General features: G+C 36.2%; 1 pseudogene; it reads left to right on the top strand.

The window, feature by feature from the left end:
* Nucleotides 1-7629: 7629 nt before the first annotated feature.
* Nucleotides 7630-7961, top strand: LOC148013222 (protein transport protein Sec61 subunit gamma pseudogene; annotated as a pseudogene).
* The last annotated feature ends 1925 nt before the right edge of the window (nucleotides 7962-9886 follow it).

The raw sequence follows: 9886 nt of genomic DNA, 5'->3' as shown, positions 1-9886 counted from the left end.
GTAGTGGTCATAAGCTCATAATAACATAAAGGATTAAAGAAAAGTATCAAAAGAATGCATTGAATGGAGCCTGCTATTGAAAAGCAAGATGCAGAAACCATACCTTCTTTTTAGCTTGTTCTTCACAATCTCAGCCTAAAGACGACAATATGCTCGAAGGTTTCCTTTGTTGGGGAAGCAGTGAAATGCTTGGAGATTGGAAGGAACACCAAAGGTAAAGGTGGAGTAGCGATGAAATGCGATGAAAGGCGAAGGCGGTGAATTTGCATGGACTCAACGCTCTTGGCAAAGTGTTAATAACACACGTGTGACGTACTCTTGCTTACCGGAAATTTTTTTAAACTTGGAAAAGGGTTATGTAACACACGTGTGACGTATTTTTAGAAAAAAAGAGTGCGTACGTCTTCTGAGGAGTTTGATACGGTGTGTTAAGTGAGACACGTGTACACGTATTTTTCCATTATTACACAAACTTTTTCGTTGGAACTATCACCACATGCTTAACGGTCAATATAAAAGCATTTCAAAGCCATTTCTCCGACATTGTCTTCTTTTCTGCCGAAATTTCATCTCCACTTCCCTTCAAGGTCCTTGCTTCCTGTGTGGAGAGCAGTTCAACAATCTTTGATAGGTAACAATTTTTTTTATTACAAGTATTTTAACAAAATAAATTTGATTAATATAGAAAGAATTTTTTATAACACTTGAATAATTACAGATGTTATGTGCTTTGTATCTTTTAAAATCAGCATAGCTTTTCCAAAAATGATTTTATCATCAATTTCTGTGTTTCCATAGAATTAATTTATAGTTCATGTTTCTCTTCTTGATTTGCATCTTTTGACCAGTGAAATACGAAACAATGTCTCTGTTAGTGATATTTTGCTAAGTATCGCGTTTCACCGGCGAGATATTGTAATAATTTTTGTCTTCAAGGTAGTGTTCGGTGAAACGCGATTTCTTCACAGGCATTTGCCTTGGACACTTGAATTTTCGCGTTTCACCGGTCAACTAATTTTTTTTTTCCTTTTTTGATTTTTTTGTCTTGGAAAATCAATTTTGGAGTCTCTTTCCATGGTTCCATCTTGTTTTATTGGATATTGGTTCTATTCTACTTTTTTTCGGGGATAAATATTTTCCTGGTCAAGATGACAAAGAGGAAGCTATCTCTGGAAGGAATGGATGAGGAGGAGATAATTGAGACATCTGATGATAGGCTCTTTGATTTCTTACACACCACTGGAAATTCTTCCAAGTTTGGCAATATCAGGGAAATTTTCAATGTTCCTTTTGATTTGAAGGAGTTATTGGAGGATCTTGAAGATAAACTTAAGGAGTACAGATGTTTTTATGATAGACATGTGCAAGGTTTGGAAGTCAATGGATTTGTTCATTATAGTGATGTCATGGGAGCCACCAATACATCCAGGTCAACTTTGCTAGGCAGGTTCAACCTCATTGATGAGGAATTCAGAAAGAAAGAAACATGTTGCCCTTTCCATAGGTACCAACACCAATGCCTTCTGATCCACAAGGACGTTGGATTTATTCTGTATCTTCAGTACATGGAAAATTCTTCTCCAGATATAGACCAACAGAGAAAGCTAGAGGATATTGCAAGTATGGATAAGGAGGTCGAAGAGAAGGAGGAGATGTTTCAAGAAGATGTTGAGAATCAACTTGTCCAAGGTTTTGATGTAGGTTTATTCAAGAGTGACAATATCACAATGGTGGAAGAAAAGGAGATCGAGCCAAGTGCACAGGTTGATGAAGAAGGTCTTCTTGCCTGTGTTCCAACATTTCCCACTTATCTTATCAACAAGAAGAGATATGTGTTGCTAAATGATATTCAACATCTTTTTGATCTTAGAGAAGATTATTGCTTAGCAATCCTTGCAGGTTGGGGCAAAAATGACATGAATTTTATAGGTTATGAACAAGAACCACTAGCAAGTCTTGATGTTGAGGGAGAGAATTTCCAAGATAGCTCTATAGCCTTACATACATGTATTAATCAGATCATAGAATATGAAAAGGGGGGGCTACCTACAGAAGAAGAGTTCTTGCAGGTCCAGAAGAAACTTCATATTGATGATGTAGGGTATGAAGAGAGATTGAAGTCTCCATCAGATGAGAAGCCCAAGAGTTCAATAAATCTTTATGATGATAGTCTTCTTGAAGAAGACGAACACCCTAAGGTATGAAATATAATTCGAAGTTACCCATTGAGTTTATGTTAGACTTTATTATGCATTATAGATAAATATCTTATATCTTGTACTGTTGTGGTTTGTTCTATAGATTGAGATTGAAGATCTGGACAACTTTCTTGGAAGGGCCAAGGGCTCTAGGCCAATGAAGCTTGGAAAAAATCAAAGCCTTGGCCATTATATTGGAAACTTAAACAATCAAACAATTGTAATATATCATAGTAGATTGTCAAGCTCTCCAAGTCTACCAATGATGGCTTTGAGAGCTATCTCAAAGGTAATTGGATCTCAAGTTTTCAGCAGAGGTTTGGACAAGATCATTTTGGTGGAGAAGGAAGAAGCCATAAGAGTTTTTGGCTTCATGCCTGGATACAGTGGATCTAGAGCTGGATATTTTGGAGTTCTTGGCTCTTATTTGCTCTCTTATGTAGGAGATAGTAAGAATTTGAAGCTTCTTCTAGGCTATCGGATTTGAAATACAGAGGTCTTATTGAGTGGGATGAAACAAAAGATTCCTCTAGAGGCCCTGTCGAGCTACCTGAAACCAAGGACTCCTCTGAAGGCCCTGTGTCTTCCACCTCCATGTCTTGTGTGTTTGAAATATTTTGTTCTTGCTTGATAATGTGATTTTTCCATACCTTGAGTTGACCAGATAGATAGAGATCCATATTGTTTAATAAAGTATGGAGCATGGTTGTATAGAATATGTTGCATAGTCAATAAATAAAGAAAGTTATTAAAAAACATTATATGAGTTCGACAATGAAGAAACAAACATATACAAACTTCTTACCATATAGTGAGTAAAGTGTTGATCACCCCAAGCTTCTGTCATCGCCTTTTTGAAAAGGTTCAATTGGTTTTTAAAGCCATTGAGATCATCATCATTCCATTCAGTCTTATCACAATAAAAAAACACTTTGTCTAGTGTTTCCCAAACTTTAGCTTTTCTATTTCGAGCTTGTCCATTATCAGTGTGATCCTTAACTGCATTATGTAGGGATTTCCACTGATTAAATTTAATAGTTGAGCCACCATTTCTCGAGTTTATCTTGCCAAGTCTCCCATGAAAGCCTAGAAACCTTCTAGCCTTCACTCCACCAATAGATGGTTTTTTTGGGACACAATTACCATCCTTAGACTTTTGAAGATATGGTTCAATAACAACATTGCCACCATGCAAACCAATTGCAGAGAGAACTTTTTCAACCTTTGTTATAGCATCTGTTCTAGTTGATAATGGCTTCAACTTCCATGCAAATCCTATATAGAGATGAACAAGCTTTTCAATTATCCTGCAAAGTGCATGAAGTGTACAAATATGGGCATTCACTAAAGGAATGTCCAAGACTGGTTTAAACTTTGGATCCTTATTGTGCCTAGAGGGAGCTCTATTCCAATTGCTTGAGTTTAACTCTGCAGGGTGACATGCAATATAAGCAAGGAGATCTCGAGTTAGCTCCCTTTGATACATTATACATACATTTGAGTGTCTTTAGGTCACCAGCTATGTGCCACTCAATCCTGTAGTTCCCAAATCCTTCAACAAATAGCTCTTCTCCTGCTTGTTGCCTTTGAATAACATTAGGTATTGATGTTTGATGAAAAACCCAATATAGTATATCAAAATTCTCAGTATCTACCTCAAATGCTCCTAGCTACCAGATGTTATATTCAGATTGAACACTAAATGATGTTGAGTGATTGCAATGACCTAACGAAAGTGCTCTATTCATCAAGGTGATAGAGATTCTCTCCAATTTTTTACATTTCAGAATCTCACTTTTATCAAGTTTAACCACAAATCTAGCCACTCCTACTGACAAGTCATAAAATTTGATCATTAAGCATTGTAGGGTGGGCAAGTCAAGGAAAATATTGTTAAATTCATTGAATGTAACCTCCTTTTTCTTGCCCTTGAAGCTAGCCTTGATATGAAAAGGCTCACCTAGAATCTCCATCACTTTGTTATTAACTCTCTGTCTGATAGTCCTAACCACAAATGGTTTCGAAAGTATGCAATTGTGTACCTGTCCTTGCTTCATATTTGACTGTAAAAGCTGGAAAAGTTGCATATAAGCATCTTGACTGATACCAATACTATCCAGTGTCTTATGTACTAACTCAGAATCCAAAGAATGATCCTTTACAAATGACTCCAAGCATTGTTTCTTTGCCTTTTTAAATTTCTTCTTCTCCAAAATATCCTTTGAAACCACTGAAGGAAGAAGATGATAATAAAACTGAGCTGCTTTTAAAGAATCTCTTTCACTTGCATTTGGTTGTAGAAGAGATCTAAGCAAAATTAACATTACAAATCAATGCAAGTAGTTTAAATAAAGCCATATTTAAGATTTTTCAAGTGAAAAAAAATATACATTGCTGCTTGGATTCTTTTACCACAGCCTCCTCCTCCTCGTTTGAGATTCTCAATATTTTTAAGAGCTCTTTGTCGATTTCGAAGGCCTAATAAAGTTTGCTTTTGTTGATAAGCTTTGATATGCTTTTCCAATGAATGAATTTTTTGTTGACAATCCTCTAGCTTCTGCAACAACTCTATATTGTGTTTCATCAAAAGATGATTCTCTAGTCCAAGGATATCATTTTCTGCAACAAGATTAAGTGTATAACCTAAAAATCCATTGTAGCCATCACCAATAAACCTCATTAATGACGAGCTATTATAGAAAGGAGGAGTGCTATTTCTGCTAGGATCTTTGGGATATAGCTTTCCATCTAACCAAAGATCAATATTCTTCTTTCTTTCAAACCTCAGTATATATTTCATAGACTCTGTAACCGTGATAGATTTTGTTCTCTTTCTTATTGGTTCATACTCACTGTCCAACTCAATATGAAGATGATAGAGAGGTCTTTTATGAGAGCTACAGAGATCATTAGATGATTGATCCATAGCTGAGTTACAGAGATCATTGGGTGATTGATCCATAGCTAAGGATATGATTAGAAGCAAGAACGAAAACAAAGAAGAGACTAATAAGGAGGAGAAAAAAAGAATAGAGAAACGATGGAGAAACGATGGAGGGAGGCAATCGAGTATCCACCAAAATTCAAATTGAATATTACTTTTCACTTTAATGAGGAGAGGTAAGATCTTCATTATGACAACCTTGCCAACTTTATGGCGACCTAGATTTCTAGGTTTGATGTGACCACGAGAATATCATGACAATGACTTATAAATGAATTTTGATATTTTAACTTACCAAAATATAAACCTTTTAAAAATTCTATAAAATGATTTTATTTCGTAAATTGTTTTCTCTCTCTAGGATCTCTTACAGGGCATTTTCGAGACCTCAAAACTCCCCTAATGGAGGTTACTTCCTATATTAAGGAGGTTGATATGTCCTCCTATGCGCTTGTTATCTAGTGCTTGACTACATCTGGGCCATTTAGACCTTCCTCCATAAAGGTAGTTAGTACACCACCAAAAGCCACCATGGTAGCTCTTCTTGTAGCTTTTCCTCTAGTCAATTTTTAGCTTCCCATAGTGATTCTGACAACACCTAGAAACAATGCCTAACATTGCAAAAAAATTTAGCAAAATTGTACACAATTGACACATTGTTACCAAATTTTTACATCAATTTAATGCAGATGCGATCGAGATTTCATCTTTGGAGGACGTGTCTCTACAATCCGGTAAGTGGAAAATCCTGGTTCGAAAGAGTTTTGTGTTAGAGGGTGGACTTAGGAAAATACCAAGTAGAAGTCAATAGTTTTATCTAATTAGAAGGGATTAGAATTTTGACTTGGATGATCATTTGACCTTTCTTCCCATCAAGAATATATTGACAAATCCAAATGAGTTTTTTTTGAAAGGTTAGAGATGGTTGAGTGTATAGTTGGGTACGACTTGGCAAAAGCAAAAGATATGAATTCAATAGCACAGATTGGACAAGTGGTCTTGGTCGTTGATGATGATCGTAGATAGGAATAGTAGAACTGGCAAATTTTTCACCGCATTATACATAGGATAGACATTGGGATATGGTAGGGAGACAGTTGTATTTCCAGGATGATCACATTAAAGATTAAAGGAGGGAAGGGACAAGTCAAAGAACAAAGGCAATGCTAGTGTGGACAAGGAGAGTCACTACTTTACAATGCCAAGTATATGAGACATCTTCAAGTAAGTGGAGTTAATGGCATGGATATAAAAATTAGTGGACCATGAGTATTTGAGTTAATGTGACAAGATACTAACATGGTTACTTCTTGAGTCAACATCCGAAGCACTCATTAGTGAAGGTAGTAAAAGCGGCTATATGCCTAGCTTTCCAATGCCAATGACAATGGAGACAGTGCTTTTTGAGATAGTAATCTCATCAACATTGCCAACACAAGCAAAGGAGGGAAAACATTTTGATAATGGTGGATAAAAGTCCATCCGACCTCATAGGCAAAAATGCAAGAGAGGGGAGTCGTATAGGGAAGGTGGAAAAGTAGCTAATATTTTAGCTTAACAGAAAAGTGTTATGAGAGGATGCTAGTTGAGAGAGGAGGGGGGGTGTTCTTTTTAATTTAAAGTTATATGTGTTATGGTTCTAATGGTTAGGAAATGAGTTTTTTAAAAAACCATAATTAAAATAAAAAAATCATTGCATGAGGTCGTTGAGAAAGCAGGAGTCGTGGGATTCTTGGAGAGGCGGCGCTGATTGATGAAGGAGATGGGGAAGAAGGCTATCAGCGAAGGAGGAGAGAGGAGATGCACATGTCGCTATGGCAGAGGAAGGAGCCGACCATCACAGCAGCAGCCGCTCCGACATTCTAATGCCATGGCTGCCGGATTCGTCCAGCCTCACCAATACAGGTGCTTCTGCCAGTAGCCATGTCTCGCCAGGCGCAATCCATGATCGCATCGAGAACAGCACTAGCCCCGCCAGGTGACCTTCTCCAAACGCCGCACCGGTGTCTTCAAGAAAGCCTACAAACTCTCCGTTCTCTGTGAAGTACATGCGGTAGTCATCATCTTCTCCTCCACCAATAGGATGTATGAGTATGCGGGTTCGAGGTAGTCATCATCTCATCATCACTGCTGCAGCTGCTGCTACTACTGTGGTGTAATTTAGGCAACATGCATGCTTCATTCTGTGTGTACACTGAATGTTGGGGGGTTTTAGCACGCTGGACATTCTGGAACCTTATCGGTAGTGCGATGCTATCGACCTTTCGTTAACGAACCGTCTCCTGCTGCAAGACGGAGAGGTACGGCCTTTCTTCTTTGAGAACAAGGCATGGCTTCAAGGACGGGATGAACTACTCAGTAGAGAGAGAGAGCGCGCCATGAGCCCCGCTCTTCATCTTCTTCATCATCGAGCTCTGCCTGTCTGTGTGCGTGCCTGCCAACCAGATTGCGTCTGTGTGTGGTTGTTTGCGAACATCTTCTCCCGCCATGGATGCCATCGACACCGTTGTGAGGCCCATCAAGGAGTTCGCAAAGGATAGCGTTCGTATTGTCAGACGGTGCCATAAGCCCGATTGCAAAGGGTTTCCAAAGGTTGCTCTTAGAACAACTATTGGGTTTGTGGTAATGGGTTTTGTGGGCTTCTTTGTAAAGCTAATTTTCATCCCCATCAACAATATCATTGTTGGATCTTGATAGTTTCTGAATCAACAACACTAGATAATGTGGAAAAGTGATATCGATTGGGCAAGGTTGTAAAGAACTCCCAAGAGCTTAGAATTTGCTCTGGGGCTTATAACCTAGTTATTTTACAAGCCACACTAGGATTTTAGTGGTAGAGTTTTTACAAGGACACATTTCGAACTGCTATCACTGATGCTTGTCTATAGTGTAGCAGTGAATGTAATCTTATCCTAGGGACAAGACATGTCCTTTAACAAATCAATGAATTTCAAGCTTTTAATTAAAGCTTAATAGTTTTAAACTTTTAAAAGGCCATTTCTATTGCTAATAAAAGCAATTAGCGTGTGAGGAGCTGGGGGGAAGCAAAACAAAAGTATGAGCTCACGATCAAGACAACTGGGCAGAAGGTAGACTGCAGAGGACACGACTCCAAAGATGCAACTATGACCTGTGTTTTTACAAGTAAGCTCTTATCTCGTTTATCAAAAATAAATAATGTAACATGAGTAATTTCTCCGTTTAGTATTTTTATACAATGTTTTAAAACTTAATTTTTAACTTTGAATGATTTTTTGCATTTATGAATGTCCGATTCCATTTTTAAAAAAACCAAAAATAGCCCAAAAAAGCTTTAAAATAACTTTAAAATAAAATTGATAAATTTTGTAAAATCTTTGGTTAAAAAATTATAAGATACAATATTTTTCTCGTGAAATCTATACTATGTCAAGTCTACTGAAAATTTTTCAAAATTTTTGAAAGAGCTATAACATATTTTAAAAATAAAAAAAGAGTTATTTTGAGTAAAAATCTGTAGTATTTATTGATAAAGATCATATTTTTAGCTTAATAGAAATTAGAATTTCTTATAAAAAACTAAAAATATGATATTTAATATTCTATGGAGTTTTCTTGAAGTTAAATAAAGAAAAAATTAATTTAATGTTATTACTTTGAGATAATATTTATATAATATTTATATAAAATACAGTATTTTTGACTTTATACAAATTAAGAGTAGTTGCAAAGTGTTAAGTTATATCATATGGGATAAGGGGAGCATAAGAATATTTTCTATTATCTTTAAGGTTGATAAATTTGTTAAGATTTATAAAGTAGATAATTCAATAGGGAATAACTGTAATCATAAAAATTTATAAACATAATCAAAATTTGCAATTAATTAATAAGCTGGCATGAGGAAAAGCCTCAGCGTCGATGCTTAAAATTTTACATGCTCTTTATATAAAGAAAAGCTTAGATGATCAAAATAATTAAGAGTGGAGGGCCACTAAGATAATTTAATAATTAAGGAGATATACAAGGTTTAAAATAAACTATGTATGTGAGTCGTAAGAGTGTGGAAAGAATTTGTCTTTATCATGCTTAATATTAGTAAAGAAGAGGAGAGAAATGACGTTACCATCGAGAAAATAAAAATGAATTAATTATCTAAACATTAATAACAATGACGAATTGCAATAGGAGAGAGGGACATTAAAAGGAAAATTAAAGTTTATGGGTTTGTGGAACGTTAGATGATTTGTTTTGAATTTTTACTATTGATTAAGTGAATAAAAGAAAATAATTTTAAAAAGGTGGAGAAGAAATCACCTAAAATGAACTTAAATGGAGATGTGCAAGTAGGCCCATTGGATCTATACCCTGAAAACAATCTTCTTAAAGTCAAACATCAAAACTTCTTGGATAAATTGCCACAAGATGGCAGGGGTAAACTTATAAGAAGCTGCCCCTTGAAAGATGGGAGAAAACTGTAGTTATCCTAGGTTTAGCATCCTAGTGCCCAAAATAGTGACTTGGTCGTGAAGATTTAAGAGATAAAGTACAAGAGTAAGCAAACTTATTGAGTTTTAGATATTAGATTAGTTTGACTACTATTGATAAGTGTCATAACTATTGAGAAAGACTAGAGTAAATTATAGGAATTAGTTATCAATATCACTTATTTAGTGCAACAACTCACAGGAGTTGGCTTGACAATCCGGTTAAAAGTGGCTGGTCTTTGGCCAGTCATTTTTTAATGCGTTTGCCGGGAGACAAG

Source organism: Lygodium microphyllum, chromosome 26 (genome assembly GCF_053477565.2).
Source record: "Lygodium microphyllum isolate KBCC chromosome 26, Lygodium_microphyllum_v1.1.10, whole genome shotgun sequence".
NCBI classification, from domain to species: domain Eukaryota; kingdom Viridiplantae; phylum Streptophyta; class Polypodiopsida; order Schizaeales; family Lygodiaceae; genus Lygodium; species Lygodium microphyllum.
The sequence above is the reverse complement of the archived record's forward strand: the minus strand, read 5'-3'. Positions and strand labels throughout refer to the sequence as shown.